Here is a 23,162-nt window from a genome sequence, read left to right on the forward strand (position 1 = left end):
GAGAGAGAGAGAGAGAGAGAGAGAGAGAGAGAGTGTGTGTGTGTGTGTGTGTGTGTGTGTGTTTGTGTGTCTGTGTGGTTTTTTTTGGAGGGGGGACTGCTTCTGGGCTACATATGTAGCCTTTATTGATACTGCAAACCTTGCAGGATCCTTATTTTTACAGAGCACTGAGTGCTGGCTTCATGAATTTCATGTCAAGTAAATGAGTTTTAGTCATCCCTAGTTCATGTACATGTGCCAGGAAAAAAAAATGGGGGGACTTGTAGAACATTTATTCCAAATTATAGGAAACAGTACAATCTTACGTGTCTTCTATTCCACTTACTCCTCACAGCCCCAAGGTAGAAGGCATGTTTGGTGACTTTCTGGCTGACACGTTCCAGTCCTACTCCCATTCCCTCAGAGGTTTTCTGTGATCACTGAGGGAAGCAGAAATGAAAGGTCCTGTGGTCCTTACTGGAGACTCCTTACAGCACCCAAAATAACCCAGTGTTGTCAGAAGCAAGTCTGTGCTGGCAGACCTGGATTCTCATTTCATCTCTACCACTGTGTAGCTTTGGGCAAATGACAGATAGTCTGAGCCTTATTAGTTTTCTCATATGTAAAATGCAAAGAAGATCATTGTTGGTGTTTAATAAAGTACTGCTTATAAAGTACCTGGCACAGAGCTGGTACGTAACAGGCACTTCGTAAATGGTGGCTTCCTTCCCCTTTCCCCCAGTAGATAGCAGTGACTGTCATTGCTTCTGTTCACATGGGTACCCTATTCTGTTCCTTTCTCTTTCTCTCTACCCCTTCCCCACTTACCTTTCAGGATAGTAACAGTTCCCATTAGCCTGGGAGAGGCTGGACAATATAAAATTAACAGATGAGAGTGCCCACTGACTGCATAGCTTTGTTATAAATTGTCAAGATTGTCATGGAAAAGGAACCCAAATTTTGAAGAAAATTGGGGAAAAATATGCTCCACAATCATGTGAGTGAAGCAGATTATGTTAACTCTAGAATTATTAATACAGTGACATGTGCAGCAACCTGCCAGAATTTGGCAGGATGGAAGAAAAGCCGGAAGATCTTCAGGTCACAGTCAAGTCCAGAGAGGAGCGTGAGAGTGACATAGTAAGAAAGATGTAATCCCATGCAAATTGAGAGACTAAAATAGTTGAAGGCTGAAAATTTGAGTAACTAATATTTCTGCTTTATAGTTTATGAAATGCATCTTCATGTATGATTGCTACTTTTCACAGTAGTCTTTGGCTTGGTCATTATTAACTTCAGTTGGTAAATCTCATAAAATTAAGGAGTTTGCTCAAAGCTGTGCAGCCAGTGAGTACTCAAACTGGAGTCTTTGGAATTACATTTTGGTGTCTTTTTAAAAATTAAATCATAATCACAGACTTAATCGAACTGTCTAAGGCACTGAAGTCTGGTTGAAGGACAGGAAAGAGCCTCCATGATTCAACTACCAAATAGACGTGATAGTGGAACAAGGCTCTGGGGCCAGGGCATGTGTATTTGCCTCTCTGAGTTAAAATTGGTTCTAAAGAATGACAGTGATCCAGCCTTGCTTTTAGACTAAGCTCAGTTATGGGGTACAAATCAGGGCTGAAAGGGAATGTTTCCTGTTGTTGGTTCAGCCCTGGAGATCACCCGGACTGCTGCCAGTTCATTGCAAGACTGAAACAAGGTATTTCTTTTTACCTTCCAACTTTCCAAAGCAGGACGGATACTGGCTTTGGATCAGTAATCTATCGAGGATAATTTATATCGCTTAGATTTAAAGCAGCATCTTGGTTGCCAGAAAAGCAACCAAAAAGAAAAAAAAAAATCAGTCCTTTCTTCTTCTAAATCATGGTTGCAACTTTGGGAATACTAGGTCTATGAAATCAGACTATTTATTTCTATTATTATAAGGAGATGTAGGCCATTGAGTTAAAGGGCTTCTTAAACATAATGATAATAAGAATATTAACAGAATGCCAATATCTATTAAGTACTTGTTAGATACAAATACTATTTTGGAGGTTTTATATTTACTAATTCATTTAATTCTCAAAAAATGTGTAAATAAATTATTATTTCCATTTCACAGCCAGAAAAATTGAGAAGTGAGAGGTTAAAAAAAATTGCCAAAAGTCACATGGTGAGCTTCAGGGAGAAGATTCCAACCCAAGCAGTCTCATTTCAGAGCCTGGTAGTTTTTACTTCTCTGCTAAAATGGACGTGTGTGTGTATGTGTGTGTGTGTGCATTTTTTTTTGAGATGGAATCTTTCTCTGTCGCCCAGGCTGGAGCACAGTGATGCAATCTCAGCTCACTGCAACCTCTACCTCCCGGGTTCAAGCGATTCTTTCACCTCAGCCTCCCAAGTCGCTGGGACTACAGCCCACCACCACGCCAGCTAATTTTTGTATTTTTAGTAGAGACAGGATTTCACCACGTTGGCCAGGATGGTCTGGATTTCTTGACCTGTGATCTGCCCGCCTCAGCCTCCCAAAGTGCTGGGATTTCAGGTGTGAGCCACCATGCCCGGCCTATAATGGATTTTATATGAAAATTAAAATAGTAAAATAAATCAATAAGATAAACTTTAAAAACATAGTAATCCTTTATTCCTAATTACAGAAAAACCTACAGCAATCTGTTAGGGCCAATGGAGGCTTACTCTCTGAATGTTTGACTTGTCTGCAAGCAAATCTTCATAGCAGCGTTTGCCAAAAGCCTCCTGGCTCCAACCTCTTTCCTTCCTTTGAAGGCTCCAGTGAGGTTTGCTGCACTTTAAACTAGGGTTTTTTTTCCTTAGGGGTAGCAGCCTGAACTGCAGGACAAAGCTTCAAAATGAAATATCGGCAAGCAACAAGTTCTATCTCAAAGCTGAAAATAAACCAAGACCTTTATTAAAGCATCCATTTGTTGGTTTAAGAAAATTTGGAAGATTATGTGCTATATTAAAGTAAGATTTGGTGGGGGAGAAACCTTAATTACTGTTCAGATGGCTTTTAGGCATTTTATGTCAATTTACCTCTGATTCTGGCCCAGATGTCGTTGATTTTACCAGCATTTTTTTTAGCTTTAAAAGTACGTTAGCTACTTGGGGACTTTTGTATATTCTAGGGCTACCTCTGCATAACATGCCTACCATTTTACATGGCTGAAAGAAACATTTGCTTCCACGATTGCCTAAGTGAGAAAGTCTTATATATTGATTACTTGTCCACAAAAAAGCAGAAATATAAAATAAGACATAAAACAATTTTGTAGGTTTGATGCAAAAAAAGAGCAACTGCTATAGTATAGTGATAATTCTTCCTAAGAATGTATATCTGTATACAAATGTTAACTGTCTATTGTTAATCCACAAATCCTGGTATACTTGGAAAATGTGCAGGTGGTGGTGCATCATCTTTGTGTTTCTGCAACAGTTGACACAGTTTCCTGATTTTTCTATGAAAAGAAAAATAAGGATGTTGCTTCTAAAGGAGGATTAGGGAAATAATACAGTGTCTTTCAATGTTTTCATATGGAAAACATTAATTTATAATCAAGGAACCAAGACTGCACACAAATGATTAACCCTTTGATTCTGTTGGAGAGGAACAGTGAATCAAACACAGACTTTTCTTTTCATTGGGTCCTTTCCTAATGTCCAGTGGGTAAACGATTAACTTGTTTTAAATGAGGAATTGCTGAGTTCCTGCCAGGTTGAGGCTTAGAGTATGGTAGTGGACCTGAAAACTGGCAATAGCTCAGAATCTAAGCAGACATCGTAAGAATTCTGCTCGAGGCAGGAAGCTGTCCCTCTGGTCTGTTCCTTCAGTGATTTGTGAGTGGGAGGTTCACTTGGCAAAGTTCTGCGAAGATGCTGGAGTACTGGAGAACATGGCTCCTGTTGACGTGGAGCATCCAGTAAACAGAGAACTTGGAGGCTAAGGAGTGAAGCTGCTCTGGCTGAGTATCCCCAAACTAAAGTAACTGGCCAGAGGAGGCAGTTTAGGTGCCTGCTTGTAAAACTTTTTAAACCTGACTGTTATGCCACTGCAGATAACATTGGCCTTTTCTTTCTATCTACATTTCCCATCCAGCAGCCTGAACTAAATAAAAACTAGACATTAACCTGTGACTATATTGGTAGTAACATGCTGAGTTTAAACTTAAGACCCTGGCCAAACTAAACTCAATCACCCAGTCATTGAGCATTTACTGAACATATCCTCTATGCTAGGCCTTATCCTTGGCACAAAGTTGAGTCAGACGTGGTTGCCATCTCCAAGGACCTTATAGCCTGGAGGAGTCAGACAAGCAAAACAGCAGTTAAGGTACAAGGTAATAAATGTCGTGCCAGAAGTATTCAGGGAGCACTATGGATGCACACTGATGGACGCTCCCAGATTAGATGATGTATATGATTCAAGCCTCGGAAAATGAGGACTGTGATAGAGACATGCATCCTAGCTCAAAAGAACAGCATGTGCAAGGGCTGAGAGATGAGAGTAAGTGTGGCACTGTGGCAAGTAGCTCCATAGTGCTGAAGTTTAGTGTTTGGGTCAGGCGTGCTGAGAAAGGGGTAGGAACTGAGGCTATAGAGAAGAGGGCAGGAACCAGATAAGGAGGAACTTGAACTTCAGCTATAAAACTTGAACATTATTGGCAAACTATGGAAGAGTTTTAAGCAATGTGGTGAGCTGCTGAGATTTGTCTTTTAGGATATCACTGTGTCAGGAGCAGAGAAGAGAGAAGCGAGGCTGAACAAGGCGTGGCTCAGTAAGGTAGCTATTGTAGAAATCCTAGGTGCCTAAACTAGGGAAACAGCATTGGGAATGGAGAGAAGCAAAGGAAATTCTAATTGAACATGTAACACAGAGGAGCTGTGGATGACTTCCAGGTTTCTCCATCGGGGTGTGGGTGAATGATCACACCTGTCACCATGTAGGGAGGGCAGAAGAAACAACTGTGGGAAGGACAGATAATGGCGTGAGTTTTGGATGAACTGACTTGCAGTGTGCCGGGGCATCCAAAGGAGATGACTGGCAGCCTGCAATCTAACATAGGGTCTAGAGCTCAGATAAGATGCTTAGGAGTCAGAAATATAAAGATGTTGGAGTTAACCGACAACTTGGATGGAGTCACTTGGTAAGTGGTGTGAGAAGAGCAGGGGCTGAGGGCAGAGCCTGAGGAACTCCAACTCCAAAAGCACAAGAGGCTAAAAGAAAAGGATGGGAAGCTTTTTGGGAGAGGAGTTACATGCCTTAGAGTCCAAAAGAAAACATGGTTTTCAGAAAAATGAAGAGGTTCACAGTGTCCCTCGCCACATAGAGCGGTCAAGTAAGAAAGGGTCAGAAAATATCCCTCAGATAGGACAAATTGGAAGTTACTGGCAATCTAAAGTGAAAGCAATTGGCTGAAGGAACAGATAATATCACACATTGTAGAAAAAATAAATGGATGCAGCTTTGTCACATTGTCACAGGGACAAAGCCCAAGAACCTTAGTCTCTGGATATTGGTCCTAGAAAAATATTAGACAAAAATGTCTACCTTGTTAAAGAACAGCAAATATATTTTCGTATTTATTGTACATAATCCCACACTAAACATACTGGAGGCAGGCTGAAGTGTATATGCATCCACGAAGCTCAAGTTCATCAGTACACAAGCATCAAGACTAAAATTGGATAAATTCACCAAATATAACCTTTTGTTAATGACTGTTTCCTTAGATTGTATCCTTACAGAATACTAATCACAAGACACTTTAAATATCCCAGCGAAGATACTGCTGTATTCTGTGTGTAGATAACTGTAATCCAATCTTGGTAATTTATAGTAGTGTTTAACCCTCACTTTCAGTAAGTATTCTCTCACATCTCATTTCAATCTCTTCTGCTATATTTTTAGGGCTAGTCTGTCTCATTCTCACTTCACTGGATAATGGATGGTTACCATCTTTCATATATCAATCCTTCCCGTAGTTGGAGATGAATAATAAATTTCTCTTCTGCTTGGAATGCTCCAGGTTAAATAACTTCAATAAAGTCCAAATAATTGATCCTGCAGAATGCCAAGAAGATTAACCAGTTAATGGACACAGACTGTAGGGAGAGTGGGTGAGCACATGACAGAGAAAGTTTTTAATCAGAAAAAGAAGTGTATGAAATAGTCTTATATCTTTTATTGTAAGCCTTGGTGTGTGATTGGTTGGTTTTTTCAGGTTGTCTTTTGGTGCTTTGCATGTGAATTTCTCTCCTTGCAAAGAGAGCAGTTTGAACTTCTGTCTTGAATTCCTGAGAGGTTGGGATTCAGTGGCTCCTGAGGTGCTTCACTCCTAAACACTGATTCCACTTAGACCATTTTTTCCTTCCCTTATCTTGCTTTAGAGGTTACACCAGCATGAAAGAACTTGATAATGACAAAGGATGAGAAATGAGGCCATGAGCACCTTCTCAGGGTTTTGCTGGTAGAGATGAATGTTGCCTTTACCTGTGCGTGGTGAAGTCTCTTGTTGTGTTGTTTCAGTGGCTCAATGCTGAATCAGAAATCATCAGAGCACAATAAGTTGCAGTTGTATAATAGGGGCTATTCTATATCAGTAATTTTCCCTATATAAAAGATAAGAATATTAGAACTTAATTCTAAACTGACTTACACATTTATAATCCAAAGTTATAAAATCGCTCAATTCTTAGGGCCATAAATGTTGCATAATGACTAGAATTTGTTTGTGTTCAACATATAGGTAGCTACCTGTAGATGAACTATGGTTTCTTAAATGTTTGGAATACATTTACACATGTGATTTTACATTGTATAATGCTATTGTGTAACCATGTATTTTCCCCAAATTTGAGGAAGAATATTAAAATTTATTTCCCTATCATAAAGTGGAAAAAATATGTACCAAAAGAAAATTAAGATACATACATATTAGCTTTGAAATATTGTTTAGGTATTCTGACTCCTGCCTCTGAGAAGAAAATGTGTTATTGTGGAAGAGAGACATTGATTCTTTTTGAAATCAGTATGTAAAAGAGAGAGCTGTACTCCTATGCAGTACTATCTATAATAGTCAAGATATAGAATCAACTTGTGTTTGTCAGTAGATGAATAGATGAAGAAAATGTAATATATATATACAATGGAATACTAGTCATCCTTAAAGAATAAAGTCCTGTCATTTGCAAAAGCATGGATGGGCCTGAAGGACATTGTGTTAAGGGGAAATAAGCCAGGCACAGAAAGAGCAGCACCACATGATCTCACACATATGTGAAGTCTAAAGAAGTTGATCTTACAGAACTAGAGAGTGGAGTAGTAGTTACCAAAGGCTGGAAAGGGGAGGGGAAAAGAGGGTAAGAAGAGATGGATCAATGGGTAAAACGTTATAGATGGGAGGAATAAGTTCTCACATTCTATTGCACAGTAGGGTGACTGTGATTCACAATACCCTATACTTTAAAATACCTAGAAGAAAGTATTTTTAATGTTTTCATCACCAAGAACTGATATGTGTATGAGGTGGTGGATATGCCAAATACCCTGATTTGACCATCATACTATATAAACATGTATTGAAACATCACACTCTTCCCCCCAAATGTGCAATTATGTGTTCATTTAAAAAAATTTTTTAAAGTTTTACTTGCTCTCCTTTGAAGCTATCAGAAAGTCATTCACACTTTGTCATGGAGCAGTTTGGGAGTGGACTGGGGAAAGGAAAATAAGGATCCACCAGTTTCCTATTGTCAAAAGTGCCAGGTACATTGAGAGCATTCAATGTACTTGCTGGTTCCTTGGCTAATTCAATGAACTTGCTGGTTCCTTGGCTAATGTGATGGTTAATTTTATGTATTAACTTGACCAGGCTAAGGAATGCCCAGAGAGCTGGTAAAACATCATTTCTGGGTGTGTCTGTGAGCGTGTTTCTGGAAGAGATGAGCATTTAAATCAGTAAGCCGAGTAAGGAATGTAGGAGAGTGGTTACCAGAGTCTGGGGAGGGTGGAGAGTGGGATAGGGAGAGTACAAAGAGAGTACACTTTGTACTCACCCTCACCAGTGTGACGGGGCATTATCCTATCTGAAGGCCTGGATAGAACAAAAAAGTAGAGAAAGGACAAATTCTCCCCTCTCTGTATCTTTGAGTTGGGACATCTATTTTTGTCTGCCCTTGGACATTGGTGCTCCTGGTTCTTGGGACTTTGAACTCCAGGACTGCTTACACCACCAGCTTTCCTGGTTTTCCAGCTTGCAGAGGTCACACTGTGAGACTCCGCAGCTTCCATAAACACATGAGCCACTTCTTATAATCTGTGTGTATATTTGTGTGTGTATCTCCTATTGGTTCTGTTCCTCTGGAGAACCATGACTAATACAGCTACATTTTTTATTTAGATTTCTCAATTCACTGTGTGTTCATGATTCCTTAGTTCTGGAGATGTCTGTAAAGTAGGTAGTTTCTTTTGATGATTCACTTAAAGCTGACAGATCATCTTCCCCGCTAGTCCCTGTATCCAGGGGAGAAGTCCTATGAGACAATATTATAAAGGGCTTAAGAAAAGAGAAAAAAGAAGGCTTTAGAGTAATGTACCAAATGAGGGACTTGCAAACTATCTGCTTTGGTGACTGGCATTTTCTATGGTCAACAATGGCCTAGCCTTTGGATTCTGGATTGAAAGGAAATGAGTACACAATACCTGATTTTTTCCACCACTGTCTTCTTTTTGTCACATCCAGAACTCCTTTATTTTCACCTGTGATGTCATGCCTATATTAGAATATCTACCAACCTTCTCTAATTTCCCCAGCTATCATTTCTGACCTGAGTCAATGGAGGAGTCCTCCATCCTCACTGGCATCAGTCACCTGGGAAGTTCTTCAATACCCTGGCCTAGCACCCATCCTTCCCCGTAGATTCTCATTCATTTGAATTGGGTTAGGGCCCAGGCATCAATATATTTTTACAGGTGCTCCAGGTGAGTATGATGCTCGCATATGTTTGAGTCCCATAGTTTCACAGCAGAGCTAAGTTTATTCTTTTCCTGTAGATTCATCAAAAAGAGAAAAATTCTGGAAAAAATAAGATATATATATCTTCTGTCCCTTCCTCACCTGGTGAAACAGGGATTTATATCCTGGAGAACTGGGGCTCCCTTTTGCCCTGGGGTAAAGCTGAGACTTGATTCCCAAAGTATCTTGGAGATAAAAATTCAGGTGCTATTAGTAAGATGTCCCTGAGGCTTGGACAAGTTAAGACCAAATGGTCAAACCTGGGAAAGCTGTGCTTTCTGGTGTAACACTGGTGTAAGAGCATGGCAGGGCTTACTAGATGGCAGAAACCTGCAACCCTGACCATCATTCTTCCCAAGAGACATAGGGTCTATGAGGGACAAGGTGCTAGAGACCTGGGCACTGACCCTGAAGCCACAAAGACTTTGGGCATCACAGTCTGAGGCTAAACATGCTGATGAAGTGGTAGACACCTGCTATCACATAGCCAATGCAGGCTTGGACAATGAGTATCTTGACAGCAATCTTTAACTGAAGACCAGCTGCCTTGCTTTAAAGTTGTATACTATATAATTCTTCTGGGATTATGAAATGTCTCTAGGGAGGGGAAAGCTTCTCCAAACATGACTGAGATTGAAATTATTGCAAGTAAGGATTTAAAGCCAGACATGATTATATTTAGAGGGAAAAAAGCAATATAAGGATATGGAGCAAATTCTAGCCTCGGTTACAAAAGGAATCAAGCAGTCATGCTTAAATAAATTGAGTAACTCTATTTCATATGCTTCTAAGTTTATTGGTTTTTAAACTAGACTTTGGCCAAGCACTCTAAGGACTTTTGCTGCAATACAGGTGCATTTTCTGAGCCTGTTGATAGGATATGCTCCAGAAATTTTTATGGCAGGGCATATGGTCAGTAGGTGAGCAGAGTGATTGCACATGGTAGGGGACAGAGTGCAGTGGTGTGATGACAGTTCACTGCAGCCTCAACCTCCTGGGCTCAAACAATCCTCCCACATCAGCCTCCTGAAAGTCCCTAGGCTTGAAACTGTTTTCATTTGACTGAAGGTGGAGAAACAATTGGTTATTCATACTTAAGAAAGGGAAGCTGCTCCTTTAAAGCCTTCCAGCTGCAGTGCCCACCACTACACTATGAGTAGGAAGTTGAAAAAGTAGTATCACTAAGTGGGAGTGGTGAATGATGGACATACTGCAACTCTTACATTTGGTATGCAACTGAATGAAATGCTTTATTCACAAAAGAGCCTTAGTGTCTAGTGGGAAGAACTTGAAGTTTGGAGTCACACAGAAGTGGATTTACGCCACCACTTACTAACTTTGAAGCTTTCTTGTATTCTGAGGACCTAGCAGTGCATGGTGTGTAATGGACACTGAATGAATGCATGATACATTGACAAATAATTAACAAAAGAAATAGCCTTCTTGCTCTGAGCAGTGACTTAATACATCTGAACCCAAGTCTAAGTGCCTGTAAAATGGGTGTAATGATAACTATCTGGAAGAGAATTTTTAGGAGTTCATGACTATAAAATGCTCAAACCAGTGCCTGGAGGACTCTTGGTAAATTTGTTTCCTGCTTGGCTTATCCCTTCTCTAAGTGCTATTTTCTTTGTGATTTGTGATAGGAAGAGCCCAACTGTATTGCAGCCTTGAAGTGTGGGAATTTGCTGCCCATAATATCCAACTTTTAATCCAGACTAGACCCTGGGAACTAAACACTGAGTCCCACTACAATAGAATGAGTTGAGGAGAATTCTGTCAGCAGAAATAGGCTTCACTCCAGTTTCATGGGTCCTTTGCCTCTTTATGAGGCATGTCTTATAACCCTGGACAGTGTCTGGTTTTGGTTCTTCTTTTGGATACCTTGGGTCCACAGCTTTTTATTCTATTTGACCCACAATTCTGATCTATTATTTCTCCTAACCATTATTTTCATTCAATGAGTGCTTTTAACATGTTTTCCATATGGTCAGTATTAGGGATACAAGATAAACAGATGGAGGTGGTCAGGATATGATCCTTGCCTTCTAAGCCTAAACATTCTAGTGAAAGGGGAATTAAATTAGAAATATAAGAGTTGCAGCATTAAAGGGTAAGTTTTCCAATGGAAACATTTGCTTACAGCAGCTCAGCCTGGGTCAGAAAACTTGTCAGGAAAGAGGAAAAAGTAGCCCAAACATCCCTGTATTCTTCCTGCTGTCTTACTCAGATTCTTCTGGTCCTGAATTATGTCGTCATCTCTGCAAACAAGTGCAACCCCAAGCCTGTCTGAGCTAATGTATAAGATGGGCTCTTTATCCACCTAAAATATGACCTCCACGAAGGTGGGTGCCATGCCTGCCTTGTTCGCCACCATATCCAATACCATAACACAGATATTTCTTGAATGAATGCATGATTTAGTTGTGAATGGAACTGGAAAAAACTGGAAGTTTTTTGTTTTTTGTTTGTTTTGAAATGGAGTTTCACTCTTGTTACCCAGGCTGGAGTGCAATGGTGCAATCTCAGCTCACCACAACCTCCACCACCCAGGTTTGTGATTCTCCTGCCTCAGCCTCCTAAGTAGCTGGGAATACAGGCATGTGCCACCAGACCTGGTTAATTTTGTATTTTTAGTAGAGATGGTGTTTCTCCATTTTGGTCAGGCTGGTCTTGAACTTCTGACCTCAGATGATCTGCCTGCCTCAGCCTCCCAAAGTGCTGGGATTACAGACATAAGCCACCATGCCCAGCCTTGTTTTGGCTTTTGTTTTTCTAATTTTTCTTTTTAAAGAAACTAGTCTTGGACATGACGGTTCATAGGACATATATGTACCATTAAATTATGAAAACATTTCTTTTGCCTGTAAGTGACCTGTTTCCAAAGATTTAACCTTCTAAAAGTTAGCCCATAAATTGTATTAACATCTATTAACTTCATATAGCATCTTTTTTTGGAAAAGATGGTATTGCCTGGTTATTAGATTTTGTATGGAAATTGCTGTATATTTAGTTGTTGCTTCAGATTTTACAACATCTGTCAGTAAATTGCAGTGGATATGCACATACAGGATATTCAAAGAATGTCCTATGTGCTGAGTATTTTAGTTTTGTTTACTTTTTCTACAAAGGTTAAAGGGAAATTTTTCAGAAAGCACCCTGTATGAGGCAATACAAGTAGAAAGAATCTAAATAAGTTAGTTATTTCCCCAAAACAAAAGTGGATCTACTGTGGGCCTCTCCCCTGAGCATAAGTATTACACACTGGGGTCTGTTGGGGGGAATAGGGGAGGGACAGCAGGGGGTGGGGAGTTGGGGAGATAGCATGGGGAGAAATGCCAGATATAGGTGAAGGAGAGGAAGGCAGCAAATCACACTGCCATGTGTGTACCTATGCAAATATCTTGCATGTTCTTCACATGTACCCCAAAACCTAAAATGCAATTTAAATAAATAAATAAATAAATAAATAAATAAAAGTAGGTGGGTTGTCATAGGTCACTTGTATGGCTCAGGGAAGGCATTATGTCTTAACTCAATAGCCAAGGATTCCAGAATCAATAATAAGCAGGAAGATAAATTTACTTAAAAATAAAGAATAGATCTAATGACATACAAATGCAGATACCGTAGATCTGATAACATACAAACACAGATACCATTGCACAACTTGTTAGGGTCTCTCAATACTGTCATGATAGCCTCAGACTTAGATGCTCTTCTGTCTTTCTGGGGCCACAGTGCTTAGAGTGCGTCTTAAGATGGAGACACAGCCACAAACTCAACAACATTTATGATAGGAACATGAGAAATTTAAGTAATTTAAATTTACTTGCCTGTAGTCTCAGCTACTCAGGAGGCTGAGGTGGGAGGACTGCTTGAGTCCAGGAGGTCGAAGCTGCAGTGAACTGTGATCACACCACTATGCTCTAGCCTGGGCAACAGAGTGAGACCCTGTTTCAAAAAAAAAAAATAATTCAGAACAATGTTAGAACCAGAGACCAAAATTTTCCTGCCATAGCTTTATTACTAACAACCCTTGCTACCTCTGAGGTTAGAGAGTAAAAATTATGATTTGCTATAGTATTTTAGATTCCTCCCATTCATTCTTCTCCATAGCTGTACTTGGGTGTGGTCATTCCCCTGATGTGTTCTGATTGGGTGGGAGAGATATATTCAGAATATCAGTGTTACAAACACTTTTATTAAAAAATCCTTCTGTGGGACCTGAAATTCCCTGGGTAGCACTAAATCATTATTTTTTCATCCTATGAGAACAGAAAATTTAAGCAAATTGATTATTATTTCTGGGGAAAATGTCATAGGTAATAGGTCACTGCATTCTTCCATGTTACACAGTAGCATGTTATGCCTTAGAGAGAATTAATTGCATATGTAAACCCTAATGCCTGTATGCTGCTACATCTCCCTAATCAGTTCAGGGAAAGGCCTTCTCCTTTGCTCTCCCTTGCAAGTTTTAAAGGGAACAAGCCATGGGAGGCTGAATAGATTTTATGATCAAACTCCAACCTCTGCCTTCTTGGTAATGGGAAAAGTTGTAAAAAGGAAATACAACATTACTTCCTGTTCCTGAATCCCAAAGGACCCTGTAAGCTGTGGGTGCCTCTTCTGTCAGTCCACTTAAGCAAACAGTTCCAGCTGAGAACAAAGGCTGTTAGGACACTTTCAGTAAAAAGAATAAAAGAATGTAATGAATTCCCAGGTTTTTGTGGGCACTGTATTTAGTAAGAATTAAAGGACTAATCTTTCCTTCAGGGACTCTCTAATTGCCTTCCATATGCCAGGCATTGTTTCAGGCATTGAGTATACAATGGTGAACAGAATAATATGAATGAAGGTTACATTCTAATAAAGAGGAGAGAGCTAAGAAATGTATTGTTAGAGGGTAAATGCTAGTTGAAAAACAATATTAAGCAAGAAAGGAAGTGCCACATGAAAATGGAATTACAATTTTATGTGGGGTGATTAGGGAAGGCCTATCCGACAAGGTGACATTTGAGCAGACACCTAAAGAAAGTGAGGCGGGGAACCCTACAGGTAAGTGGGGGAAGAACATTCTGCATAAAGGGAACAGCAAGTACCAAGGGTTTGAGGGAGGATAATACTTCAAAAACTTGATCTCTAAGGAGCTGGCCGGTATAGTTGAAACCAAGCAAGCAAGAGAGTTACAGAAGAGAGATTGTAGGGAGATGGACATATATATGTACATTTATCTGTATATATCATATATATAAAATGTAGATAATATGTATTTTAATATATAATGTAAATATTTTTATATAAATAATGTTTAATTGATATGTTTTTGTTTAAGGTATCAAGTTGATGTTTTGATATACATTGTGCAGTGATCACCATGATCAAGCTAATGAATATTTCCACCACCTCACATACTTACCTTCTTGTGTGTGTGATAAGGACACTTACCATGTATCTTTTTAGCAAATTTCAAGTATAAGATGCAATGTTGTCGACTAGAGTCACCATGCTGTACATTAGAGCTCCAGAACTTACCTTGTATAATTGAAACATTTTACCCTTTACCAGCATCTTCCCACTGTCCCCATCCCCTCTGTTTCTGGCAACCACCATTCTCTATGAATTTGACTATTGTAGATCCAACAAAAATTGAGATCATGCAGTAGTTGTCTTTCTGCACATAGCTTATTTCAGTTAGCATAATGCCATCCAGGATCCAATAACATTTGTGTTATTGCAAATGACAGGATGTCCTTCTGTTTAAGGCTGAATAATATTTCACTATGTGTTTGCCACATTGTCTTTATCCATTCATCTGTCAATGGACATTTAGGTTGTTTTTGTATCTTGGCTATTGTGAATGTGCTACAGTGAACATGGGAGTTACATATCTGTTTGTTAATCAGATTTTCTTTAGATATACATATATACACACACACACAGATTCGCACACATGCGCGCACGCACACACACACACACACACACACACACACACACATATCTCCAGAAGCAGGATTGATTCATCATATAGCAGTTATATTTTCAATTCTTTGAATGCCCACCATACTGTTTTCTATAACATCTATACTAGTTTACAGTCCCTCCCAGGCAATGGTTTTCAGTGTACACCCAGCATGCAAAGTTTCCCTTTTCTCCATATCCTCACCAGCAGGTGATAGCTTTTGTCTTTTTGGTAATAGCCAGTCTAACAGGTATGAGATGGTATCCACTGTGGTTTTGCTTTGCATTTCAAGACAGGCATTTTTTTAGGACCTTGTAGGCCATAGTAAGATGAGAGTTCTGCCTTTTCCTTAAGTAATATGGAAAGTAATTAGAGGCTTTCAAGTAGTAAAATGATGTAATCTCAGGTATGTATGTATGTATGTATGTATATATGTATGTATGTATTTCGAGATGGAGTCTCACTCTGTAGCCCAGGCTGCAGTGCAGTGGCGCGATCTCAGCTCACTGCAACCTCCACATCCTGGGTCCCAGTTCAAGCAATTCTCCTACCTCAGCCTCCCAATAGCTGGGATTACAAGCATGAGCCACCATGGCCAGCTAATTTTTGTATTTTTAGTAGAGACGGGGTTTCACCATGTTGGCCAGTCTGGTCTTGAACTCCTGACCTCATGATCCACCCACCTTGGTCTCCCAGTGTGCTGGGATTACAGGTGTGAGCCACCGTGCCCAGCCATCTCAAGTTTTTTAAAGACTCTGGCTACTGTATGGAGGAGAAAAGTGACTGGGAAACAAGTTTGGAGGTGATTACAATACTTGTAACAAGAGATGATGGCTGAGCTAGGTGGTGGTGGTAAAGAGGATAAAAGATGATACAATTGCTTGTGTTTTAAAAGTAGAATCAGAAGAATTTGTGGATGGTGTGGTTGTGAGGTAAGAAAAGGGAATCACATGATCTCAAGATTTTTCTCTTTTCCTCCTTTCCTTTCTTCATCTGTCCTTCTCTTCCCTCCGTTCAGTCGAGCAACCCCAGAGAATGGAGTTGCCATGTTCCGAAATAAAGAAAACTACAAAAGGAACACGTGTGCGGGAGATACTCAGCAATCTGATTTTGGACATAGTCAGCTTGACATGCCTATTGGACATCCAAGTGGAGATGTTCAGTAGCAGCTGGAGACACAAGTCGAGTTCAGAGAAGAGGTTTAATGTGGTGGCACAAATTTGGGAGCACTTAAAATACGCCTGTTTTTTAAAGCCATGTAACCAAATGGAATCAACAAGGGGCAGAGTACAGGTAAAGAAGAGAGAACTCTGAAGACTGGTCCTGGAGTACCACTCTAGCAGTAGAGAGAAGAAAATGAGGAGAAGCCAACCAAGGAGACTATGAATGAGGTGCTAGTGAATAGTAAAAATAGTATCCTGCAAGCCAAATGAAGAGAGTATTTTAAAAAAGAAAGATAAATAAGTCTGTCAGTTTGTCTCTTGGTATACTGAAATTTCCATTTTATTGTATTTTTTAACAATAAGTAAGAAACTGGAGATGGGTAGCTATCACTAACTTTTGACACATTTTTAGACAATAAGAAATATCCAAGGGATAATGAAACCAGAAACCAAAACAGGCAGTTGTAACAACAAAAACTCAAGCATTGCTGCAGGAGATAGGAGATCTGAGAACCGGACATGGGACTCGTTGTTGTTCTTCAAGCTGTAACCTTTATTTTCACAATGTGTTCAAAATGATATTAAGAGTATTTCTGTGTCTCATGGGCTACTGTGGAAGTGAACAGGGTATCATAGATTCCTTTAAGAAGGAGCTTTATTTTGGAATTTTTGTACATAAGCATATTTGTTAATATGGTTAGTTGTTTTCAGAAGATAAAATTATTTCATTGAATTCACAAATATTTGTGCTTTTCATACTCAGTTCCAGGTACTATTTTAGGCACTGAAGATTTATGACAAACGAGAGGCTCCCGTCACTAAAGATCCTAGAACTGAAGGGTGTAAATAGTCCAAATGGTTGCTAATTAGAATATACAAGTAAATGACCATATCATTAATTCTTGTGAAATAATCTGTGTGTGGTCTTGTCATTCCAAAAAGCCCATTTATTTTTCATTTAAGAAAGGCTTTGGGGTAAGGTCTTAGAATAAGCTCACACCCATTTCTGTCATATATTTAGAAAGTAGCTCTAACTTTATCAGTTTCCTAAAATAGTGTCTGATGTTTGAGATGAGTAGGTAGGAAACATCTTCCCTTTTAAAGCAATACATAGTTATGGATTTTCCTCTGCAGTAAATGTCTGCACTTAAACATGAAATCTGCTGGGTGGCACTCTGTCCCACGTGCTCTTGGTCATGAGCTGCTCAGTACAGGTGATGTGCAGATCTAACTATAGGGCTGTCATCAGCTGCCTGGTGATCTACCTTAAATAGGACTGTCAGCCATTTTGTTTTGTTCCAGAGAGTTCTTCACAAGTGACCCATAGACAAGCAGGAGAGCCAAGGTACGCCAACCATCAGCTTAGAGCCAGCAAAGATGGCTCTCTATTGTTCTGGCCCTCAGGCTGGGAGCCAAGGTATAAGAAAGAAAGCTGTAAGGATAAAATAGCTCCATTCATTTTCAGGTTCAAAGTTCTTTGGCCAGAGGATGGTAGAAAGAACCTGACTTTGTCAGAGATGACCTGTGACAATGTGAAATCTAAGCAAAGAGAGTTGAAGGCTATATATCCTCGTTCAGGGACAATCACTCAGCACCACCACAAGCTGAATCCATGACAGGAATAGCTGGCGTGTGTGAACCACGTAGCTTGGAGGGAGGCTGACATATGATACAACTTGGATTTTCATCATTTTTCTCCCTTTGCAGCAAATTTTGGGCTAATATTTACCCCTTCCAGTGTTGTAGTCGTGGGGGATAGACAAATCTTGTTTTATTGTTGTTTCTATTTTTATTTTTTGGCACTCTGGCTGCTCTCTTAGGCCTTGTGCTCTGTGATGTGGTTACGTTTCAGTGTGGTTTGATCATGTGATAGGACTGAGTGCATCTATTTTTGTCAACACCGTCACCGTGGGCTTTAGAATTAGACATTAATTCATACCTATTGCTAAGGTCAGTCTCTTAGAGTAAGAGAGCCAGTTTGGCACCATGATAAAGAGAACTGACTCCTGATTCAGACAGTCCTGGACTTAAGGTCTGCATCTGTCACTTACAAGCTGTGTGGCACTGGGCAAGTGACTTAACCTTTCTTAACCACTTTATCAAATAGAGGACATATTAGCACCTACCTTACAGAGTGAATGAAAGGATTAAATGGAGATACTATAACATGGTGGCACATAGTGACTGGTCATTAAATAGTCACTGTTATTAAATTTAACCTAACTCCTTTGAGTTTTGGTTTTCCCATTCTTAAAATGATTGTGGTATTGTGATGGTTAATTTAATTTAGGGGGAAATGTCAGCATAGTGTTTGGCATAGAAGCGCTGAATGAATAGCTGATAACGTTATTAATAACAGTAATTAAGAAATAGATGCTATGGACTCCAAAGCCTCATTATTGGTTCATTTTAAATGCCAGCATCTGTTCTCTTTTTATTTGATTATTCAGTTCTGACTCATCAATGAAAGTCACCCTGTTATATGGGTGAGAGTAGGGAAATTTCTTGTAATCTGAGTCTATATCCCAATTAATTAACACATTTTTATAAAACATACTATGTTTCCAGCTTGGATGGGAAAGCGAAAGTTTTCTGCTCTAATAGAGTTTATACTTAAATAGGGTTATGAGGTAAAAACATACCCATTCTATAAATTATAATTGGTGCATAATATGCATCATATACCACAATAGTGAGTATCATGATAGGTAGAAATGAGAATCAGATGTGGTCCTGCATTTGAGGGGCACACAGTCAGCTGGAAGTAGTGGTAGCAAGTGCATCAATACAGACTTCCTGGATTAGATACCAGGCTCTGCCGCCTGCCACCATGAGACCTGAGGCAAGTTACATAACTGCCCTATGCTGGCTTCCTCATTTGTAAAATGAAGACAAATGATACTGCTTACGTAATGTTGATGTGAAGCTTAAATGGGTTATTGTGTATAAAGCGTGGTGCCTGTCACATAGGGATCAGCAAATGTTGGCCATTTTAAAACATAGTTGGGGAGAAGGCATGCATGTAAGTAATAATGCAGAGTAAGGTGATATTGCTATGGAAATTCAGAGACAGGAGAGATTACTTGGGCTTCATAAAAGAATGTGGCATTTAAGCTAAGCTTAGAAGGATAGATAATATATGAATAAGTGAAACTAGGGCAAATGAAGGCAGCTTTAATATTAGAGATTTCATGATCAAAGGCATGGAAATAGGGAAACCCAAGGCTACAGGGAAGAAGTTGAAACACAAATAGTTTGGAAATGTGGAAGTTCCTCAGATACTAGGTCAAGAAGTTTTTGTTTTGTGAACAGTAGAGAGAATAAGGACTTTCAGTAGGAAAATAAGGTCAGAGCTATGCATCTGGTAACAGACTAAGGAAGAATGCTTTGGGTCTTGTAATAACCTTGTCTTGGTCTTGAGATCTGCAGTCTCTCCTCCTACCAGTACCAGCCCATTTGCTGTGATACTGGAAAGACGGAGGACTCAGAGATAGGAGATAATGATGTGCAATCTGAGGCTGCCCAGAGGTTGGATATGCCATTTGGGGAATATAAAAGGATGGGTAGACTGAAAATTAAGCCTTTTAGTGCACCAGGACATGTTGGTTTGAAGTGTTGGTGAGTCTACAGATAAAACTAAATGGAGGTTTAGTGCCACCAGGTCGGAGGTACAGACTATGTAACAGCTCCTCAGAAGTAAAGCAGGAAGCCTGAAGAATGAGATTGCCAAGGGAAAATGACAGATCAATCCCTGAGCAATCCCTTATGTTTATGTATGGCAGAAGAAAATAGAGATAAGGAGGATCCATCATAAGGGTAGGAGGATTAGAAGAATAGGGAGACGAATACGGGATTGGAGGGGTTTCAAGAAGGAGCATTTTAGGGAGCCTGGACATGACTTATTTGGGAGATAGGAAGGCAATAGGAATGAAGGAGAGACAAAACTAAAGGTGTCAGGTAGAACTCAACTATGGGCAACTTAAAATCCAGGCAGAGATATTTAGGCTTATTTGTTATAAAGCAGGAAACCATGTGATCTTAAAGACATTATTTCCTGAAGACTAAGAGAATCGCACTCTTGTAAGACAGACTCTGGGTTTGAAAGGTCTTAGTATTCCTCCAGCCCCCAGCACCGTTACTTATTACTTCACCCTCTTAGTACTTTCTTCTCTTCATTTTGTTTCTATTTCTCTTAAAGATGAGAGGTGTGGTTGTTTTATGTTGACAGAGTTGAATCTGCTCTGACGCCTACAGAAAAAGGGAAATTTTTGTGGTCTTGCTCCAGTGAGATAGAGTTGAAACAAGCTGAAAATAAGTTACCTGGAAATCATAAATTTATCATGACACAAAACCCTAAAGTTATAATATTTTCTCTATCAAAAAAAATCAAGTTTTCTTGAGAAAGAGGAAATAATGGAGATGAGAGTGCCTTGTAGGAACTGGAAGTCTTAATAAAGTAGAGCAAATCTAGTGAAAGTAAGGAATGTGAAAGCAAGAGAGAAAATGGGTCTGTAAAGTTGAATAGTCCAGTTTTGAATTTTAGAAATGGGATAATTCTAGGTTATGACATGGAAGGTTCATCATAGTGTGTTACTAAAACAGTAGAAATCATTAGGTCAGGTGTTTACTTTGAACAGATGTCTGCATAAACCCTGAAGTTACTTGGGTTGGTAGCAAAAGTAGAGTGGAGGAAGGCTGTGAGATGGCCTTGCAGCCCACAATTCCATTATTACAGTATTAGTGGGTCTTACCTTATAAAACCTGTGCATCTCATAGTATGCTTCCTGTCATTGCAGCATAGTCAATAAATGTACTATTGCATTTGTATTAATTTGCATTTAATACAAATGTATTGACTAACACAAATTTTTATCAGACTTTCTGATTGTCATTAAGAGTCAGATAAATGATAGCAGTAGTAGCCAGGATTTTCACAGGTTGCCAAAGAAGATGTGGAGAGTAGCTATCACATACTTCAAAAGCAAAGAGTGTTTGCACATGGGTAAAATAGTAAGGTCCAAATTTGGCATTGGGGCATGTAAGAAGAAGGTAAGCTTCCAGGGAAAGAAGATACAAAATGTGAAAGAATTTGCAACCTTCAAGTAAGGGGGCTTCCTTGGAAATGACATCCTTCAGCAATGCGCAGATCTAATTTAAAGCAAAGTGGGCAAAAAAAAAGAGGGAGGATAATTCTAGGGGAGAAAGTACAAACCAGTACAAGAATGAAGAAAGGCTTGTGCTCTAAATGGAGAGCTTGTGTTCTGTATTTTACTCGGGAGCAAGAGTAGTAATCAGATGGGTTGAATTAACTCATCTCATAATTCCAAATGGAATTCAGTGCAAAGATTTCAGTGTCAGGTACTCAGCGGCTCCAGATGTCTGTCTATTGAAGGTTTATGGAAATAATCACTGCTATATGAAGCAAAGGCAGGTGCAGGCTGCCACTCCAGGTGGTGTCTGTAGCCAGGTGAGCATGGTTGAGCAGAAGGTTCCAGACAGAATGTGAGAAACTGTAGAAATTGTTTGGAGAAGCATCTCTTCAGCCCAGAGTCCCATATCTACGTGTGTGTCACCAAAGCACCAACCTAGGAACACATGGGTGTGGGGTTGCTGTTCTGCAAATGGCTATTGATTAAATCAGAGCAGGTTTTGCATTAGTTTCTTGGTAGCTTGGGTTAGAAGGATGTGACTTATAGGACAGGGAAATTTCAGAAGACAAATGGGGAGACCCCAAGGCAGCTAGTGCAAGGTCAAGGCCTTGGTGGTTTGGGCACCTGGGGATAGAGAGGGAGAGGGAATTGAGATCTTGAAAAGAGAACCTCAAAGGCACACATTGATGGGAAAACTGTCAACTCTCTTGCCTTTGTAAAAAATCCATAATTACAATTCTATGATATCTAGATTCCTGGGCAGAGGTGGTGGTGGTGGTGTTTAAGTTTTGGGGGGAGTTTGTTTTTTGTTTCTTTCTTTTTCTGGTTCAATGTGGATGGAGGAGATACTTAAATATTTCTCAATAGGTGTGTTCTTGGTTTAGGTGTGAATGTTAAGTTTTGAGTACTGCATCTTGCACTGCTGGTCATTTAACATCCATGGCCCCTGCTTTCCAACACAAGCAGCACAGCTCAGTTATCTTGGCAGCTAAGAGTGCGCCCCCACTGCCAATGCCATTAGGAGAATCAGATCACCCCTGGTTATATGGGATCTGGGGGCACATTCCACCTGGGGAAAAATTTCGTTATCTTAAGAGATTTCACTAAACCCTCACTTTTAAAGCAGTGATATTCTGGAGTTTTCTTCAGTCTCATTTAAAATGTAGACCATGAATTCTGACTTTACCGTAAGCAGAGACTCCTGAATTTGTTTCTGACTCACTTAGATAATGAACAGTGATATTTCAGTGCTAGTAAAACTGCGGAGCTATTCTTTCCCAGTCTTCTTTTCATATATCTACAATTTCTGGCTTCTCACCTTCCCCTGTAGACCCTCACCTATCTCTGGGCAGAAGCAGACATCTTTGTAGGGGTCTGTTAATAGTGAATCGCTTCACACTCTCACCTGGTAGGACCATTTTATTTTTTCATTTTGTAGGCACATTCCAGCCACAGTTTAAGAAAAATGATTTCTACATAATCTGTCTTTCCAACACTTCAAGATAATTTCTGACACTGAGGGACATGGAGGCGAGATGGGGCAGTGGATGGGCGGATGCTCAGAAGGAGGGAGGCTCTATTTTCCCCCTCTTTTCCCGCTACTTCTGTAACTTAACCACACCTGGAAATCTGTTTGGTGCTTGAAATCCAAAGTCATGTGGTAGTGACTAGGGACATGGCCTGACAAATAGGAGGGACAGGAACAGACGGATTGATAAGGAAACTGTTTTCCTCTCCACCTCAGGGAGGGTTGTACAAGAAGTGAACATATAGGTGTAGATGGAGGGCTGACTCTTTTCAGGGCCTCTGAAATTTTAGGATGGCTGCTTTTGAGATTGATATTTAGGGGGGAGGTCTACTCCTTGGGAATTCAGAGCAGTTCTTCTGC

At 39.9% G+C, this 23,162-nt stretch overlaps 1 protein-coding gene across 12 annotated transcripts in view; it reads left to right on the forward strand.

The window, feature by feature from the left end:
* The window catches only part of RYR3 (ryanodine receptor 3), a 572,638-nt gene that overhangs the window by 146,524 nt on the left and 402,952 nt on the right, over positions 1-23,162 (forward strand). The gene's annotated exons all lie outside the window — the stretch shown is intronic.

This window comes from Callithrix jacchus, chromosome 8 (genome assembly GCF_049354715.1).
Source record: "Callithrix jacchus isolate 240 chromosome 8, calJac240_pri, whole genome shotgun sequence".
NCBI lineage: Eukaryota > Metazoa > Chordata > Mammalia > Primates > Cebidae > Callithrix > Callithrix jacchus.